This window comes from Schistocerca gregaria, chromosome 7 (assembly GCF_023897955.1).
Source record: "Schistocerca gregaria isolate iqSchGreg1 chromosome 7, iqSchGreg1.2, whole genome shotgun sequence".
Taxonomy (NCBI): domain Eukaryota; kingdom Metazoa; phylum Arthropoda; class Insecta; order Orthoptera; family Acrididae; genus Schistocerca; species Schistocerca gregaria.
In genome coordinates this window covers 142365963-142386468 of record NC_064926.1, presented here as the reverse complement: position 1 = coordinate 142386468, position 20506 = coordinate 142365963, and positions in this window count along the sequence as shown.

Below are 20506 nucleotides of genomic sequence, written 5' to 3'. Positions count from 1 at the left end.
GCATATACTGAACTAGAACATTATCAATCACCTTGAAGAAAATGGCTTATTGATACATAACCAATACGGATTCCAAAAAATCTTTCTTGGGCAACAAAGCTAGCTCTTGATTCCCATAAAGTAATGAGTGCTATCGACAAGGGATCTCAGATCGATTCCATATTCCTAGATTTCGAGAAGGCTTTTGATACCGTTCCTCACTAGCGACTATTAAACATATTGCGTGCATATGTAATATTGTCTCAGTTGTGTGACTGGATTAGTGATTTCCTCTCAGAGAGGTCACAGTTTGTAGTGATAGACGGTAAATCATCGAGGAGAACAGAAGTGATATTTGGCGTTCCGCAAGGTAGTGTCACAGGTCCTCTGCTGTCCCTGATTTATATAAATGATCAAGGTGATAATCTGAGCAGCTCACTTAGATAGTTTGCAGATGACACTGTGATTTACCGTCTAGTAAAATCATGAGACGATCAATTTCAATTAAAAAATGATCTAGACAGAATTTCTGTATGTTGTGAAAAGTGGCAATTGGCACTAAACAAAGAAAAGTGCGAGGTCATCCACATGGGTACTAAAAGAAATCCGATAAATTCTGGGTGTACGATAAATCGCACAAATCTAAGGGCCGTCAATCCGACTAAATACCTAGGAATTACAATTACGAGCAACTTAAATTAGAGAGATCACATAGATGATATTGTGGGGAAGGCGAAACCAAGACTACACTTTGTTCGCAGAACACTTAGAAGATGCGACAAATGCACTAAAAACACATCCAACATTACACTTCTGTGTCCTCTGCTGGAATACTGCTGCACGGTATGCGATCCTTACCAGGAAGGATTAACGGGGGACATCGAAAAAGTGCAAAGAACGGCAACGCGTTTCGTGTTATCTCGCAATAGGGGTGACAGTGTCACTGATACGATACGCGAGTTGGGGTGGCAGTCACTGAAACAAAGGCGGTTTTCTTTGCGGCGAGATCTATTTACGAAATTTCACCATTTTTCTCTTCCGAGAGCGAAAATATTTTATTGACACCCACCTACGTAGGGAGAAATGATAGCGAGTGGAATGGTAGATAAGTATGTGAAAATGGTTCGATGAGCACTCTGCCAGGCACTTAAGTGTGAATTACAGAGTAACCATGTAGATGAGAATTATATGTGGGTGTATAGTGGAATTTTCCTGTAGAACCGGCATTTTGCGTAGGCTTTATGCAGCAGAAGGAGTTATAGCCTTGCAAAAAGATTGAACAGTGACCTTTAAACTTGGTGGCCGCGCTATTCCTTCTCTACATGTTCATCCCTCAATGCGACACTTTTTTTTTCTCAACGTTGGGTGACTTGGTGGAGTCCTCTGTTGTGCCGCCCGGGATTAGCCGAGCGGTCTGAGGCGTTGCAGTCATGGACTGTGCGGCTGGTCCCGGTGGAGGTTCGAGTCCTCCCTCGGGCACGCGTGTGTGTGTTTGTCCTTAGGATAATTTATGTTAAGTAGTGTGTAAGCTTAGGGACTGATGACCTTAGCAGATAAGTCCCAGAAGATTTCTCACACATTTGAACATTACCTCTGTTGTAGAAGTCTGCGCTTTTGCTGTCCAGGAAACGTTCCACCTCGAAAATCACTTCCTCGTCATTCAGGAAATGTCTTCCTCAATAGCTTATTCAGCTGAGGAATGTGGAGAAAGTCACTGAACGGGTTGTCAGGAGAATGCTGCAGGGCTGAGGCAAAATTTGACAGCCCAAAGAAGTTACGTGTGCGATACATCTTTTTACCCCCGGCTCAGACATTACTTTTTCCTATTTAGTTTCGTAGTTTTTATGTAGTGTTTTCGTCTTTATTTTTCTCTTAGGTGTGTTTCACCATTTTTACGGTCTCGCTTGAGCAATTTTATGTCAGCAGCCGTTTCATTTCCAGTTGTGTTAAGGTAAATGGAAAATGTGAATAACGAATTAAGCGGACGCTTTTGTTACATATTTACTTCAGTAGCTGTTGAGTTTAAAATATTTTGGCATGGAATACGTTTATTAAGAAGCTGTCCAATTACTTTAACTGTAAGTTGCTAGAGGGACGCGGAAAGAGGGTTGTCCAGAGATGAACGAAATCATTTCTTCCGCCGGTGGCTGCAGGTCACGAAATTTGTCATGAGCAGGATGGACTGGGGAGCTCGGTCTTGACAGCCTCCCATAATCTTGTTAAGAAATTTCCGTTGCCTACTCCACACAAGCCGCAGCCCTCAATACGACAACATCGAGCAGCTCTCAAATATACGGCCTAACTTCAAGAATGGACGCCTCGTTATACGTTGAAAACAAGACTGTTTTGCTCTATAATGCATGCATTTGTATGTTTAATACATGCACCCAAGAGAGAAGCAATGATGTCTTCCTATTTACATTGAAATAAATGGAGCTTTACCAACTTTCGAAAGTTACTGAACACGAAAACAGAATATCGTAGAGAAGAGAAGTATGTGGCAGGACATATTAAATACACATAGATAAGCGTAGTGCTGCGATTAGCACGTGTGCACATGTGAAGAAACAGTTATACTATTTCCATTTGAAAATCCAAGTACGTAATTTTATCAAATGACGAAAATTATGACACACGAAAGTAAAACGTTGTGCAAATATCAATTTCAATGCAGCATGTACGATACACATGTATATAATGTATTACAAACAATTCTCCCACGACAATAAATGTAAGAGATGCTATCACATATTGAATTTTACATACACGAAGTAGTTTGCGATGTAGTTATACAATCACTTAATTCATAGTAATATCATTATGAGTTTTGTCAATATAAACATCAAGTCATAATAAGATATCTTATTCGGTAAACAATGCACTTCCAATGAACTGTTTTCATAGATTCATTCCTGATGTCTGTATATGCAGAAGCAATTACTCAAAGGGAAATGTCTAAAAGTACAGAACGTACTAAAGAAATTGCAGTGCGAACATAACTGTTCTTTATGTACATTAATGGTTTTAAACGTTTTGTGGCAAGATAATGTTTTGCATAAAGTTTTTAGAGACTGCTATGTGCTACCCTTTATATTACCTTATAACCACACTTTCTTAATCACCAAAACCAAGAGGTAAAGACTAGAATCGGATATATAAGAACAAATCATGAAATTGTTTGGATGTAGGTTTATTTGTCTTAGTTTAGGTGGAATATGTACGGAAGCAATAAGTTTGGGACTGTCAACCTTTACACTAATTTGAATTTCTTTGAATTCCTTTCACTGTTGACCTATAGAAACATAATGAGACATTTATTAAGTATGGTACTATTTGTCACTTCCTATAATCCTTCCTATATATTCGCACATCACTGTAAAAATTTTAACAAAATTTTATACAAACAACTCTTTGTGTATCCTATGAAGATCTTCTTGCCGCTTCATTCGTCTTTCATTTGGACGTTTTCCAGGTTGAGATATACTCGGTTTACTTAAAGAAATTCTTAAACTGGAAAAAATTCTTGGAACCCACTCCTCACAATTTTGCTCGATCTTGTTGGAACTTCAGCTCTTTTTTATTTTTGTAAAAATTTTAAAGTTTCAATTTTTCTTCCTCTCCTTCAAAATATTTCTCACAGATCACGGATATTTTGCAACTTATCCTGCTTTTCAACGCTACTGCTTTGTGCGTGTGTATTTGTCCGTTGGGAACTGGAGTACCATGCTGTAGTTCATATCGTCACTGCGACACAGTATTCGTCTGCCATCTAAAAATGTTGTTTAGTTAATAATAATGAACACTGACAGTAAACAACACACCAGGTTTTACTAACGTGCTACTTCCATGCAGTTCATTGTATCACTTCTTACTCTCATATAACCTTAAAATATTGTTTCTATGACAATAAGTTGGTAAGAAGACTCGCTTTCGCAGAGAGAACAGCGGCGTTTGGACGACAGCCGTTGTCATGTTCAATATGCACAGTACACTTAAAACTGACCCATGGCTCGTCTTTCACTTTTTCCAGTAGCTTCAACCTCTTTTTCTATTCCCGTTTCTTCACACAGAGGAACATTCAGACGTGTGATTCCGTAGATTTTCCCGGCGTCCTACATGTTTCTGCTCTTCACGGGTATGCAACCCGCTGCATCTTAATTTGCGATTTATCGCTTCCACCAGATTCTACCGCCGGCGGCGCTGCAATTGTTCGCTTCGCAAGAGGCAGCTCTTTCACTTTTCGCGCAGGCGCAGTGGCCTGTACTCGTGGTATAAAGGAGCCGCGCTTCAGATGTTCGTTCAGTACCGGCGTGCTTGCGTATTCAGCAATCGTACGTGAAGATAGCGACCAGATGGATCGCCGAGATATCGTGTGGTGAAAATGATCGTATTCGGCAGCATGCCCGTGAAAAGCATAAACAATAAGACTTATTTGATCACAGTAGAAGCATCTGAGCCATTTAGCCACTGATCCATACAATAATGCATTGCTACCATACACTTTCGCAAACACAGCACTGATTTTTGCAGCATTGTTCCAATTCAGATACAGAAACAGAGTTAGCGCAAGATGTTCAGAATTATCAAAGCGGTAAATCGTATGTGGGGTGTCGGTTGTCCAGTTTAGCATACCTGTAATATGCTACAGTCCATTCTGTGATGGCCTACAGAAATGCTGGCCCAGTCAAGCTTGAAAATATGGGCACTGCACCACACTTCGATTTATTAATGAGTGTAAGTACCACCTATATGTAACAGAAACAATTGGTCATTGTAACATTCAAATTGTTCATCGCAAAATGTCACCATATGAATTGCCCAATGCTATAAGTAAATGAACATTCAATGAATCGACAACTGGTGCTAATCTAATTCCAGCGTAGTTGGGTAAGCATGATAAAACCCTAATAATGATAATAATTGATAGATTAGGTCAGTGACTGAAGGGCGATTAATGGTTAAAGAAACAACAAGGAAAAATAAGTACGAACACCCGCAAGATCATCGTAGTACGTCATGAAATCAACTAGCTGGCTGTGAAACTTTAAAACTGTACAAGTGGCTCCTAATGGAAATTAAGTAACATGGCGTCCCTACTGAATCAGTGACTGCAATGCCGGGCCATTCTGTCACACTCGCTCAGTGTGAAAGCAGAAGTCTGTACTCGTCGGTCTTCAAATGCCTAGCAGCCAGTGTTCTCTATCCTAATGATCGAAACTTGGATGTTTTCGCCAGAGGAGGCATCTCGTCGACTAAAAGTGGTAGACATCCTGTAATAACTGGGTAATATGGTTAAGCAAACTCCTACTCCCGCAGATTTTGTTATTATTAACCAAAAGTGCTGTGTCGTCTGGTGGATACCAGAAAACCTGTTACGATTCTGAAACTGACAAATTCGAAGCCTCACACGTAGGCACACAACAGAAAACCCACACACTACAGAAAATCATATTATGAACTAATGAGGAAACCTGTTCCAAAGGTTTAGACTGGACATTCTTCCGTAGAGTGGATGATGAGGCAGATGACATTTCTCATGATGCATCTGGCTTAGATTATTGCGTTCCTAAAAATATTCTTCGAACACTACTGCTTCATGGCATATAGCTTGCCCCGTTTACAGCCTGAAGTGTGGGGGATGAGCAAAGTGAATTCCGCTCTCTTCTCCCTGGGCTGAAACTCAGCCCTGGGGTCTAACAAGTTTATGATGCTTCTCCCTGTTCCTTTAAGTAGCCTCCTATCTCGTCCCAGCCAGCTTGAAAGCTTCTAGCTCCGCAGAAAAGTAATAAGCCCTCACTGAAATAAAAGAGAAGGAAAGAGGCAACTAGTTGTGGAGGCACAGCAGTACGGAATATTGTTCGTAGTTCTTATGTAGCGTATAGTGCAACTACATTGGTCAAAGGGGAATCAGCAATATAATACCATGACAAATGTTTGCATGACAGTTTTGACGAAAAGGTGCCACTTAATACTGTGCCATTTTGATTTGGCTCTAGCAGTGTGGAGAAGGGTTTTCAGTATATACCATTCTATGTGTACCTGCAAACAAACGAGAAATTATTTACGTAGCTTTTTTCTCCGAGATGTTAAAACTTCAAAGCTGTTCGCAGTATTTTTAATTTTATTTTAATTTTTTATTTTGACGTGTACTGTCCAGTGGCGTTGAGAAACACCTGAAATCGCTAAAATTAAGTGAATCCCTTGGCTGACGCAATCGCTATAGTGTTCGAACAAGAAACTGAACCCAGAATGTAGAAGAGAACACAGGAAATATAGATCTTCAAGAATGGTACCAGTACGCATACCTGTGTTGCACAATCTGAGAACATAACTGAACTCAAACATAAAGAGGTATCTCGAACAGAATGACATTCTCCACGTCAACCAGAATATATTTGGATAACGTAGGTCATGCAAAAGTCACGTGGCACACTGTTCAGAAGACATCCTTTAAGCTGTAGATGGAGGCAGACAGATAGATGTAATATTCAGTGACTATCTGAAAGTTTTAAAACACCAATGCTTAATAAGGCCAGTGTGGCCACATGGTCATAAAAAGAAGTTGTGACAGTACTGACTAGCCGGCCTGGGTGGCCGAGCGGTTCTAGGCGCTACAGTATGGAACCGTGCGTCCGCTACGGCCGCAGGTTCGAATCCTGCCTAGGGTGTGGATATGTGTGATGTCCTTGGGTTAGTTAGGTTTAATTAGTTCTGCGTTCTAGGGGACTGATGACCTTAGAAGTTAAGTCCCATAGTGCTCAGAGCCTTTTGAACCATTTTGAGTACTGACGATTTAATGGTAGGGAGGATGCGTCAGGAAGGAACTTCAGATGGGTACCACTGAAATTTGTTGGGACCCTGTTCATGTTGTATATTAATGTCTTACGAGAGAACATACATTTTGCTAATGGTTCTGTGAGCTGTAATGAAATACTATCAAAAGATACTGCACTAATATCAAGTCATCATATCTTGCTTCAAATGATCATAAATGTAAAATAGTGCACTTCATAAAACACGATAACCTAACATCCTATGACTAAAATGCGAAGATCGTTCAATAAGTAATACCTCACATTTTTTTATAAAGCGATTAATATATGTAAACAAACGTCCTTATTGGTGCTTCACATTTCATGTTTGTTCTGTGCGCCGATGAAGTTTCGAAAAGTTCTGTCAGATGGCAGAGCCATAGTACAGCGCCCAAATGGCGTCTACATACGACTCACGTTACAAGCAGCGTGCTGTTGTTGAATTCTTGTGTCCAGAAAAAGAAACAGTATTAAACATCCAAAAACGTTTGTGTGCAGTCAATGGCGATGCTGCAGTTGATAAGAGTACAGTTGGGCGATGGGTAAAGAAAGTTACACCTCAGGAAAAGCAGAAACAGAGCATCATGATCAGCTACGCTCTGGTTGGACATCATTGCCTCATCCACCCTACAGTCCAGACCTAGCACCCTGGATTTCCATCTCTTTGGGCTGCTTAATGATTCTCTACGGGGAACACACTTAGAAGATGACGAGAGTGTCAATCATGCAGTGAAACCATAGCTACGCCTACAGGACAAGAGCTTTTACCAGCAGGGCATACATGCTCTTCCACAACGTTAGCGTACGGCCATGGAACGTGATGGAGACTACGTAAAGAAGTAGGACATGGACAAAACATGTTGATGTGTATTGTCACCAAATTCTGACTTAAATATGTTCTGAGAAAAATAATATGGAGCATTACTTACTGAACAACCCTCGCATCAGTAAGCCAAATTCTTATCAATAATCAACTCCCACAATTAGCTGAATGTAACAGTTTCCAAGCCTGAAAGCCTCTATGAGGGTGAAGATTTGTCTGATGTGATAGAAGAAGAAACTGGAGTCGATTTAGAAGAGATAGGGGATCCAGCATTAGAATCGGAATTTAAGAGAGCTTTGGAGGACTTACGGTCAAATAAGGCAGAAGGGATAGACAGCAGTCCATCAGAATTTCTAAAATCATTAGGGGAAGTGGCAACAAAACGACTATTCACGCTGGTGTGTAGAATATATGAGTCTGGCGACATACCATCTGACTTTCGGAAAAGCATCATCCACACAATTTCGAAGACGGCAAGAGCTGACAATCAGCTTAACAGCTCATGCATCGAAGCTGCTTAAAACAATAATATGCAGAAAAATGGAAAAGAAAATTGAGAATGCGCTAGGTGACGATCAGTTTGGCTTTAGGAAAAGTAAAGGCACGAGAGAGGCAATACTGACGTTACGGCTAATAATGGAAGCAAGGCTAAAGAAAAATCAAGACACATTCATAGGATTTGTCGACCTGGAAAAAGCGTTCGACAAAAAAAAAAAAAAAAAAATGGTGCAAGCTTTTCGAGATATTGAAAAAAGTTGGGTAGGCTATAGGGAGAGACGGGTCATATACAATATGTACAACAACCAAGAGGGAATAATAAGAGTGGACGATCAAGAACGAAGTGCTTGTATTAAGAAGGGTGTAAGACAAGGCTGTGGCCTTTCGCCCCTACTCTTCAATCTGTACATCGAGGAAGCAATGATGGAAATAAAAGAGAGGTTCAGGAGTGGAATTAAAATACAAGGTGAAACGATATCAATGATACGATTCGCTGATGACATTGCTATCCTGAGTGAAAGTGAAGAACAATTAAATGATCTGCTGAACGGAATGAACAGTCTAATGATTACACAGTATGATTTGAGAGTAAATCGGAGAAAGACGAAGGTAATGAGAAGTAGTAGAAATGAGAACAGCGAGAAACGTAACATCGGGGTTGATGGTCACGAAGTCAATGAAGGAATTCTGCTACCTAGGCAGTAAAATAACCAATGACGGACGGAGCAAGGAAGTCATCAAAAGCAGACTCGCTATGGCAAAAAAGGCATTTCTGGCCAAGAGAAGTCTACTAATATCAAATACCGGCCTTAATTTGAGGAAGAAATTTCTGAGGATGTACGTCTGGAGTACAGCATTGTATGGTAGTGAAACATGGACTGTGGGAAACCCGGAACAGAAGAGAATCGAAGCATTTGAGATGTGGTGCTATAGACGAATGTTGAAAATTAGGTGGACTGATAAGGTAAGGAATGAGGAGGTTCTACGCAGAATCGGAGGGGAAAGGAATATGTGGAAAACACTGATAAGGAGAAGGGACAGGATGATAGGACATCTGCTAAGACATGAGGGAATGATTTCCATGGTACTAGAGGGAATTGTAGAGGGCAAAAACTGTAGAGGAAAACAGAGATTGCAATACGTCAAGCAAATAATTGAGGACGTAGGTTGCAAGTGCTACTCTGAGATGAAGAGGTTAGCACAGGGGAGGAATTCGTGGCGGGCCGCATCAAACCAGTCAGTAGACTGGTGACAAAAAAAAAAAAAAAAAAAAAAAAAAAAAAAAAAAAAAAAAAAAAAAAAAAAACTTACCTGCGGAACCGTCATTGTATCCAGATGTGACTCTTTTAGTCCTATACAAAAGGTTTCACAAACTATCGAAATCGCATAGGAAGAGACTGAGACTGTATGGAGGCTGTGTAAGAGCTTTCCAGCGAAACTTTTGCATAGTAGCTGAAACAGCAGGGACGATGACCCGCTTCTTTGACTACAGGGCCCCGCTGCTCACTGACTTTCAGAAACACGGTACCTGAACGCTATCAAAAAATTGGTGGACACCTCCAGTCCAAACACACAGAACGTTGACGGCCTGCATCTTTATATTGCAGGATAATACCTTCCCACATGCTGCCGAAATTGTTTCAACTACACTACAGACTTTTCGCTGGGAAACCATAAACATCCTGCATACAATCCCTATCTCTTCCCTTCCGATTTCTATCCTTTTTTGAGCCCAGAAAGAAGACATTCCTGGCCGCTGATTTGATTAGAACGATTAGGTTCAAGCCTTGGTATAATCATGGTGCCGTAGGATCAGCAAACATTTTTTCCATGAAGGCATTGACCGTCTTGTCTAACGCTGGGATAAATGTATAAACAGTTATGGCAATTGCTTTTGAAATAATAAACATGTTTTTTCATCTGTCTCGTTTTTAACTGACTGCCCCTTATGCAAAAGTTTTGTTAACTGCCATCCATGGAATTGTTACTTTTTCATTTTCTGTCGCGTAGTTAAAATATTTTTACAGTATAAAACTGTAATATCATTTAAAACTTTATAATATGACTTAGTATTCTGCGAGAGACGAAGTACGGTTACACTGGGACGTCGCTAGGAAACAAAGAAGTATGGGAGAGTACCAGAGACTCTTGTCGTGTATGAGAGAGAGAATGGCGTGTTTCTAGTAGCAGCTTGAGACTTTTCTTCGTGGTGTAACACGGACTGTTCTCCATTCATATCACGAACTGTGAATTTAATACATAAACAGGGTGTCCCAGCTATCTTGTCCACCCAAAATATCTCTGGAACAATAACAGCTATTGGAAAACGACTTTCACCGATATCAATGTAGGGCTGGGGCCCATGAATGTACATATTTGGAAACATTTTAAAACGAAAGCATGTGTGTTTTTTAACAAAAACTTATGTTTTTTTAAATGGACCTCCTATATTTTTTCTTCAGCAATACATACCATGAAAAAAGCACAATGGCGTTAATTGCATCGCAATATTCCAATTACATCCCGAGATATTGAGACGCGAAGTTGACGCTTGACACACCTGACATGCGGTGCTAGCGCACGTCCTAAGGCTCAGGCGTGAACTCCATGCTGCCCGTAATCGCGATGTGATTGACATGCGTAATCACAATTCCATACTTATCAAGAGGTCCGAAACGAATAATACGGTCTGCTACCATAAACTCTAATAAGCACATAGTGGTTTCCCTCTTGCACGTTTTACGTATCTACGTACACAATATGAAGCAGCACCGATCGGTGTACACCCGTCAAGTTGTCTTATTTATCCTGCACACCCAAAATATGGTTTTATCTAATGCGTTATATGACCCATTGTGCCTGTCGCGCAGGGCCTGGCTCTACCTAGTCAAGTGTCCAACGTAGTTCCCACTACTGCCACAGTTACCACTTCGCCTTGTTTATGATAGGCGACCCATGCAAACTCCTGTACTCTACCACCCTCCGAGCATCCCATTTGTTGTTGCTTTGGCGTGCAGTACACCGCTTGCCAGTGTAGTCGTGCATCAGAGTAATCTAGTGACGGCACGGAGGTAGTACACATTGTGAATAAACGTTGTGTTGTGGAATTTATACTGTACAGTATAATGTACACACATGAAGATATGGTAGAAATGCTGCAGATCTATGGAGAATGTACGTTGACGGGAAATACGTTATGAGATGCTTGTTTTTTGATAGTACTGTTAGCGAACATTATGATTATTAAGTTAATATGTCTGTTTTCTACCATACTCTACATGACTGTACTGTACCGTTCTGTTAAGAAACTTTTGTTTGCAACAATTTGTCATTTAACGCATTAGATAAACATAACATTGATAATTATGTGACAATAAAACTAACTGGTTAAACATGTTTACATTCATGTTCTATGTCCTACCTGAACTTACCAAATCAAAACATTTTTACCTAAACAACGGTACAACTTTTAGTCCACTTGCTCGTTTCTCTAAAACCATCAACATGAATTTTACTATTACGAGTGAATGATTAACTGTCACTTGCGCTAGATCTACAGTAAAGGAAAGTTTTCACGTTGAACGGCATTACCTTTTTATCAACGGATTAACGATAAGCGAAGTTAACTTTGTGACTAACGTTGCGGTACACACATATGTTACAGAACCGCATCACCCCTAGCCTATGGGGTAAATACCTGCTGTAATGTACGACGCTAATGCAGGATGGCAGCAGACCGTATTATTCGTTTCGGACCTCTTGATAAGTATGGAGGCGTGATTACGCATGTCAATCACATCGTGATTGCGGGCAGCATGGGGTTCATGCCTGAGCCTCAGGACGTGCGCTAGCAGCGCATGTCGGGTGTTTCAAGCGTCAACTTCGCGTCTCAATATCTCGGGATGTAATGGGAATATTGCGATGCAATCAACGCCATTGTGTATGTGCTTTGTCATGCTATGGATTTCTGAAGAAAAAGTATAGAAGGTCCATTTAAAAAACAATATGTTTGGGTTAAAAAACACATATGCTTTCGTTTAAGAATGTTTCCAAATATGTACATTCATGGGCCCCAGCCCTACATTGATACCGGTGAAAGTCGTTTTCCAATAGCTGTTATTGTTCCAGAGATATTTTGGGTGGACAAGATAGCTGGGACACCCTGTATATCGTTTCGTGACTATAGTCTCATAAAGCAAACTCGAAAATTGTGATGAGCGGCCAATAGAATAAAGGGTTTGCTGAGTGAAATGCTTTTGGTATCTAGCACGGACTATGAACTTAGAGGATGTATAGATCAAAGTGAGTCTCGTTATGAACTATTATATCACAACATATTACTGTGAGACTTCCAAAATCTGACAATGAAGAGACAAGTTTTCCAAAACGACTGCCTTCGATATACCATCAGGACTGTTAACTTAAATCACAATTATAGTACTTGTCATGGACTAATATTTCATAAAGTCAGTGAAAAGCTATGCTTTTCAGGCAATAGAGCAACGTGTCGACTAAGCTGCGTGTTTTTCTCACAGAACCTGTGGTATGGACAGTGATTGTTGTGGTCTTCATCCCGAGGACTGATTTGATACAGATCTCCATAGCAACCGCAATCTACATCCATTTTCACATACATTATGTGTTCAAGCCTTGCTCTCCCTCTATTACACCTCCATCCCCCCTCTCCCAACCCTACACACACACACACAAACACACACACACACACACACACACACACACACACACACACACACACACATACGCACAAACACACACACACACACACACATACACACACACATCCTTCCAGTATCAAACTGAAAATTCCTGCTGGGTCAGAATATATCCTATCAATCGATACCTTCCGTCTATCAAGTTGTGGCATAAATATATCTTTTCTTCCCATTCGCTTCAGCACCTCCTCACTGGTTATTCAAGCTACCCATCTAGTCAGCAGCAGTGTTCTGCAGCATTACATTTCAAAAGTTTCTATATTTTTCTTCTCTAAACTGTCTGCCGTCCTTGTTCCTTTTCTATACAAGGCCATACTCCAGACGAATATTTTACGAAAAGATTTCATAACACTTAAATTTGCATTCCTCGTTTTCAGAAATAAATTTCTTGCGATTGTTCGTCTGCATTTTATATCTTCCCTACATTGGCCATCATCACTTGCTTTTCTGCCGAATAACAAAGCTCATCTACTAGTTTCAGTGTCTCATTTCGTAATCTGATATCCCCACCATCACCTGATTTACTAAACTACATACATTAGTATTGTGTTACTTCTATTGGTGTCCATGTTATAAACTCTTATCGAGACACTATCTGTTCTGTTTAACTGCTCTTCCAAGTTCTTTGCTGTCTACGACAGAATTTCAATGTCATCGGTAAACCGCAAACTTTTTATGTCTCCCCCGTGAACTTTAATTCCCTTTACAAAGTTATTCTTGATTTACTTCTCAGTTTCTCGAGATACTAATTGAATAAGATAGGAGATATCCTACAACCCTGTGTCACTCCCTTCTCGAAGATGACTTTCCTTTCATGTCCTTCGGCACTTATAACTGTTGTCTCGTTTCTCTATTGCCTCCCGAGCAGAACAGAGAGGGACTAAAAGACTCGCCGTGGTTTGGCAATCGTTGTAGGATGCTGCTATGACAGCAAAGATAGATAAATTTCTTTTCTGGGTTTGTGAGTGCATTGTCAATATTTGAAACACCAACGTTTCGGACAGTGTTGCAAGTGGCCTCCTTCAGGGCGTTTTGTTTAAAGCCTGAAGAAGGTCACTTGCAACATTGAGCGAAACGTCGGTAGTTTTATGTATTGACAATGCGGTCACAAACCCAGAGAAATTTTATTGAGAGATCAAAGATAGTTTCACTGCAAGTTTAAAAATAACCAAAGTCTCACTGAAAAGGAAGTAACGTAGCTAAAATCAACGTAGCGAGAGCTACGTGTGCAGCGTTCAACGATGACAAAAGAAAAAGTCTAGCTACTACCCTGATAGAAAATCCAAAGAAGTTCAGGTTTTAGGTTAAATCTGTAAACAGATCGAAGCCATCTGTCCAGGCGCCCTGGCACAGAAACAGAGAATGAAACAGAAAAAAGCCTAAATTCAAAAGTCTTTTTTCAAAACTGTTTCACAGAAGATTGCACTGTAGCCTCTCCTTTAAATAGTCGCACGAACTATAAAACGACAGACATCGAAATAAGTGACCAATGAACAACATAGCTCATTAGAGGAAAGGCCACTGGACATTACGGGATACCAGTTCGATTCCATATGGAATATCCGAAAGAATTTTCGCCTTTTCTATCAGCAGAGTACCGTAGATCCCTTGAGTGGCGAAACGTTCCTAATGATCGATAAAAGCGCAGTTTATTCGCGTTTCCGAGAAGAGTCATCGGAAAGATGTACAAAAATGTAGACCCATACCTCTGACGTCGGTCTCTAGTTGCAGTTTAGGACATGTTTCATGTTCGCGTATTATGATGTTCCTGAAGACCGAAAATTGTCTGTCTAGGAACCAAACTTGGTTTTGTAAACAACGATCTTGTGAAAACCAGCTCTGTCTGTTTGATCACGAGAAACAGAAACCAACAAATACAGGCACCCGGGAAGATATCTCGTTCTCTGACTTCCGAAAGGCATTCCATACATTTCCGTACTGGCGCATAATGATAAAAATACAATGGATAATATATCAGACAAACTGTGAGACCAGACTGAAGAGTTTCTAGCAAACAAAACACAGCCTGTCATTCTGAACGGAGAGAAGTCTTCAGATATAAAAGTTGTTCATAAAGAAGTCCGACGCTATAAAATTAGAGTGAAATGCAAGAATATCCGCACGGGATCGACGGTTGGTGCTGTGTGTGGCAATTGACCTTGAACGTAAACAGATGTAATGTGTTCCGAATACATAGATACAAAGAGCTTTTGTTGTGTGACTACAGAACTACAGATCTGCAGAACAGTCACGGCTGGAAGTAGTTACTTTCATAAAATATCTAAGAATACGTGTACGGTGTGATTTGAAGTGAACGACTGGATAAAAGTAATCGCGACTAAGACAGATTCATTGCACTCGGGAAGTGTAGTCAATCAACAAAGGAAAACAATAGTTCAAATGGCTCTGAGCACTATGGGACGTAACATTTATGGTCATCAGTCCCCTAGAACTTAGAACTACTTAAACCTAACTCAGCTAAGGACATCACACACATCCATGCCCGAGGCAGGATTTGAACCTGCGACCGTAGCACTCGTGCGGTTCCGGACTGAGCGCCTAGAGCCGCGAGACCACGGTGGCCGGCTCAACAAAGGAAGCAGCGTACGAAACATTCGTTCGACCAATACTTGTGTACGATATTACTTGTCACTATTCGATCCGCAACAGATATAACTGGTAAAAGAGATAGAGAAGATCCAGAAAAGAGTAGCACGTTTCGTTATACGGCCGTTTAGTTAGGCGAAAGCGTCACTGAGTTTCTCAGCCGACTTCAGTGGCAGATGCTGCAAAGGGAGCGTTCTGCATCACGTTGTGGTGTACTATCGAAATCCCGAGAGGATACACTCCTAAAAGAGTCAATCAGTATACTGGTTCCTTCTACGTATGTCTTACGGAAAGATCATGAAGATAAACTTAGAGAGATTCGAGCCTCACGGAGGCTTACTAGCAAGCGTTCCTCGCGCGAACCGTACGCGAGTGGAACAGCAAAATGGGCGACCCTGTACACGAAGTGCCCTCCGCCACTCACCGTAAAATGTCTTGCAGAGTGTAGATCTAGGTGCATATGTAGAAACTGCCTCCCTCTGTGGTCGTGTAGTAGTCTCCTGATTATTTCAGTTGCGCATTTGATTAACGTACAGGGTCATAAAGTAATATTATTTGGGACTTCGGATGAGATTGCACACGGTACTGAACCACAAAAATGCCTCTTTCCTCAACTTTGCAAGAGCCAATAAATCTTTCCAAACTCCTTAAAATATGGCCTTCGTTGATTGGTCACGGCAGGGAGATAGGCGCCTGGAGGAGGCACTCAGTAGATTTTTTAGTAATGCGTTTTGTGTGATTGCCGGCCGGGGTGGGTTATAGGCGCTACAGTCTGGAGCCGTGCGACCGCTACGATCGCAGGTTCGAATCCTACCTCGGGCACGGGTGTGTGTGATGTCCTTAGGTTTAAGTAGTTCTAAGTTCTAGGGGACTGATGACCTCAGAAGTTAAGTCCCATGGTGCTCAGAGCCATTTGAACCATTTGAATCTGTGTGATTGTTCCGCAATGCCGCACTCACCTGCCCGTCAGCAAGCAGTGAACTGCACAAAAGCGAGGACCACATCACTCGAGAGGCAGCACCTCGAACGGACGATTGTTCGTGCACGCGCCATGGATAGAATGAACCACGAATGACCGTAAATGTATCACATCATCGCGGAACTCAGGCGCCGTCGAAGGGCGCTGATCCAAGCTGTAACTTTAGCTTACAGTCTCTGTGCCATAAACAACGTTCCATCGGAAACTCTCTCCACACCCACTTCCAGAAGTGGTTGGGGAAACTTCTCGCCTTACGTATGGGACACGCAACGAGCAGATGACATTACCTGAGGACGTGACTGAGGAAGAGGTCACTTCAGCTACACTGGCCAGCGCGCCTCACAAGTTGTCAGGAGCCAACGGCCTCCCATTAGAGTGCTACAGGACCTGACGACTGCTTGGATGCAAGAGCCAATAAATCTTTCCAAACTCCTTAAAATATGGCCTTCGTTGATTGGTCACGGCAGGGAGATAGGCGCCTGGAGGAGGCACTCAGTAGAACTGAAGGTTCCTGATGTCTTCCTTGAAGGATTTCTCGGTCCTATCCATAAAGCAAACGGTGGGACGTCTGTCAATGACTACCACTCCCTGTAGCTCCTGAATTCTGATACGAAGATATTTACCTGGGTTTTGGCAGCACATTTCAGGAAGGTCGCCCGATACGTGGTGTCCCACGAACAGGCTACTTTAGTAGTTGATCACAACATCCGGGCTGCCTTATGTCGATACAGTGGTATGACTGCGCTTGCGAGAACGCGGCACATCACAGGCGTCCTGGCCTCCCTTGGTTTCAGGCAGGCCTTCGATAGGATTCCATAACTCCTATCTGACAGTGGTGAAGTGGGATATGGGTTTGCCTAACAGCTTCGTAGAGGTCACGATGCGTCTACTCTGGGGCGTGGCGTCTGGGATCCTGTACAACGACCGTCTACGCCGCCTATCCTGATACATCGATAGGTGTGGTAAGGATGCCTCTTTCTGCCATCTTGTACGCTCTCACAGTGGAGCCGTTACTTTTTGGCCCCGCCAACGCCTCACCGGGCTGACCCTTGATGGACACATTTCGTGTTGCACGGCCTATGCGGACGACTTGGTCCTCCTCCTGCGCAAGGAAACGATGTTCGGGCACCACTGCAGTGAGTTAAGTCCTACGGCGCGGCTTAGGGCAGTGTCCTTAATGTTCGCAGACCAACTATAGACCGTGGGCTGCCTGCTGAATGGGTCGCTCCCCTGCGGATCTGTGAAGTGGTACGATTGCGGTGATTAGTGGCCCTTAACAGTAGGCGCTTTTTATACCGGATCCAAGATAGGCTCCGTGACCATCGACTCGTCGCAACGGATCCGTTTTGCTATTGTTTATGACTCGTCCCGAATCCCGCACGTGGTCCAGGCTTTCCCCACCTCGCTGTCAATGACACATTTTGGCTGCATTAGGTTCCTTAGCGAGTCAAGGTCTGTTGTTTCAGTCGGCAAGACTCAGCACTGAGCTATGAGTCGCTCATCCTCCAAAAGGAGAAATAATGCCTCTTTCACACGTCCACCATCGAGCAACAGCCCTCTTTGGAAGCACGCATATGAAGATGTGGCGACGCATTCCAATATGCCTCAGCAGATGAGGGCCCTTACCCCGAGATCACTCATTGATCGAGTGCCTCTGGCAGACGTCCCAGCCTCCCTTCTCTAGTTGAGCAATTTCTTTCTTGAATATAGCTACATCAGGACCCTGCTTCCCCTTACACGCCTACCGACGGCCAAGATAGTGTATGTGATTTAAGAAGAACATCCCCTTGTCCAGTGTCATGCCATGTGGTGGACGTCCAACCAACCTGCTATGTGATAGTTAATGGAATTCAAGTCTGCCAGTCGCGTCTCCACCGGTTCACCTCTCACCACCGCCATTATGTACCACGTGTGGAGTGCAAGACGACGATGACCATCGACATGTGTGCGGTGAGTCGAGTAAGGTTCGGCTTTTAGTCAGTCAGATGCTGGTGTTCATCAGAAGCTTAACTCCTGACAGCATTACTCGACAAATGACACCCTTGCCGGACATGTACTACTTTCCGCTTGTAGATACCAACTCGATGACTTGAATTAGCTGGTAAGCAGTCCACTACCCGTTTCACAGTGGTGATAAATCCGACTTCGGTTTATGGTAATACCTTAACGACCGACGTTGTGCAGCTGTCAAGAACCCAAAGTACCGACAATATTTCTCGAACTTTCTCCAGAGCATCTTCCACAACACCCCTTGCAGCTGGATCATCTATGCCAAGATCAGCTGACATATGACCCTTCTTGCATTTTCCAGACGCGATCCTCTCAACCGTTATTCATACGCACATCCGAGAAGACGTGCATCGATGACCTACTGGTGTGTCGCCACCACGCGGAATTTTCTTTCACGCTGACGTCGAAGGCGACCAGCAGTCTGTGCGAGGACGTGCTGGTGCGACGGACATGGATTCATCCATAATAAGGAAGACAATAAAGTATGAATGACTTTTATTAATTCTCCGCCCGGTTTCGCACCACTTATTGCAGCATCCTCAGGCAGTCTGTACAAAAAATTATATAATAAGAGCTCATATAAACTATTCGATCCCCCAATTCTGAGGTGTAAATTAAACTATTAAATAGACAGTTTTTTGAATGAAACAAGATAGTACTCACATACGCTATTTATAACATAGTAATGTTGAACATTGCCCTGTAGCCACTCCCCACCGATTGCGTCCAATATACCGTCATATGGTGAAAGAGGTAGTTGAAATAAGTATTATTTTTTTTAAAAAAACCTTTTTTTGTAGAAGTTATTGAGGTCTTTATTGAAAGGGCCCAACGCCTGAAGTGCTGAAGCTTTTCTTTTGGGGCTTCTTCTTCAAAATTTTGAGCAAATGTAGGGGCGGCATTAGCTTTCCTCTTTTTGTAGTTTTAGATAATTTCAGGAATGCGATGACAAACAAGAACAAAAAAAAAAAGAAAGTGGTCGGAGGAAAAGAAAAGGTGGGGATGAACCTTATTCAAATTTCCCTCCTGTTCCATATTGTTTTATCTTCCCAAAATATGAACTGTTCGTCCGATCATTAACGTGTTAGTATGGTGTATTTAAATCTGCGTGTATGTCGTGGTGTAATATCCGTTTATTACAGCGAGGTGTAACGAAAGGGCTTCCAGACATACATAGTTCCTCTTTGTTCTACTCAAGTACCACATATTATGACTCTTGCGTTTGCCGGCCGTTGTCGCCGAGCGGTTCTAGGCGCTTCAGACTGGAACCACGCGGCTGCTACGGTCGCACGTTCGAATCCTGCCACGTGAATGGATGTGTGTGACGTCCTTAGGTTAGTTAGGTTTACGTAGTTCTAAGTCTAGGGGACTGATGCCCTCAGATGTTAAGTCCTATAGTGCTTAGAGCCATTTGAACCATGTGAACTCTAGCGTTTCGTTTCGGAAGTTTTGAGTCTTTCATTTCTTCGCTGCAGTGTATTTCACACTCGTTTATTTGTTGTTTTCATTTCTGAGAGAGGTCTATGGGACATCTCGCCTGCTTTCACTATTCATCACATTTACTTACGACGGTAATATATTCTTACCACATGACTCATGTTCCATAATCACTGACAATTGCCAAGGTTACAAAAACGGGACAGAGACGTAGGACGTCAGAGATCTGTGCTAGAGTCACTGGCTGCGGTAATGCCCCTGCGGTAATGCCTCTCCCCTACTGCTCGTAAATTTTCGGAAAAAAATGGAACACGAGGGAAATTTGAACACGGATCTTCTGCTTTGTAGCCGAACACCGTGACCACACAACCACGACGCCATGGTTCTTGCAGCTCACTCGACGTTGCACATCTTGAACTGGGACCGTTCACTGTCTCCACTTCTTTCTACAAAGTTCAGTTCGCCTTCTTCTCGATTTCACTTTGCCACTAAATCTGAGAGGGCTTCGGTGGGGAGTTTCCCTTGTTAATAGCGTACAGATTAGGCCGCTGTGTAGTTATCAAGGCCTCTTGACAGGGCTCTAACGGACATGTATTTGGCGTCACATACAGCAAGCATTTAAAGTTTC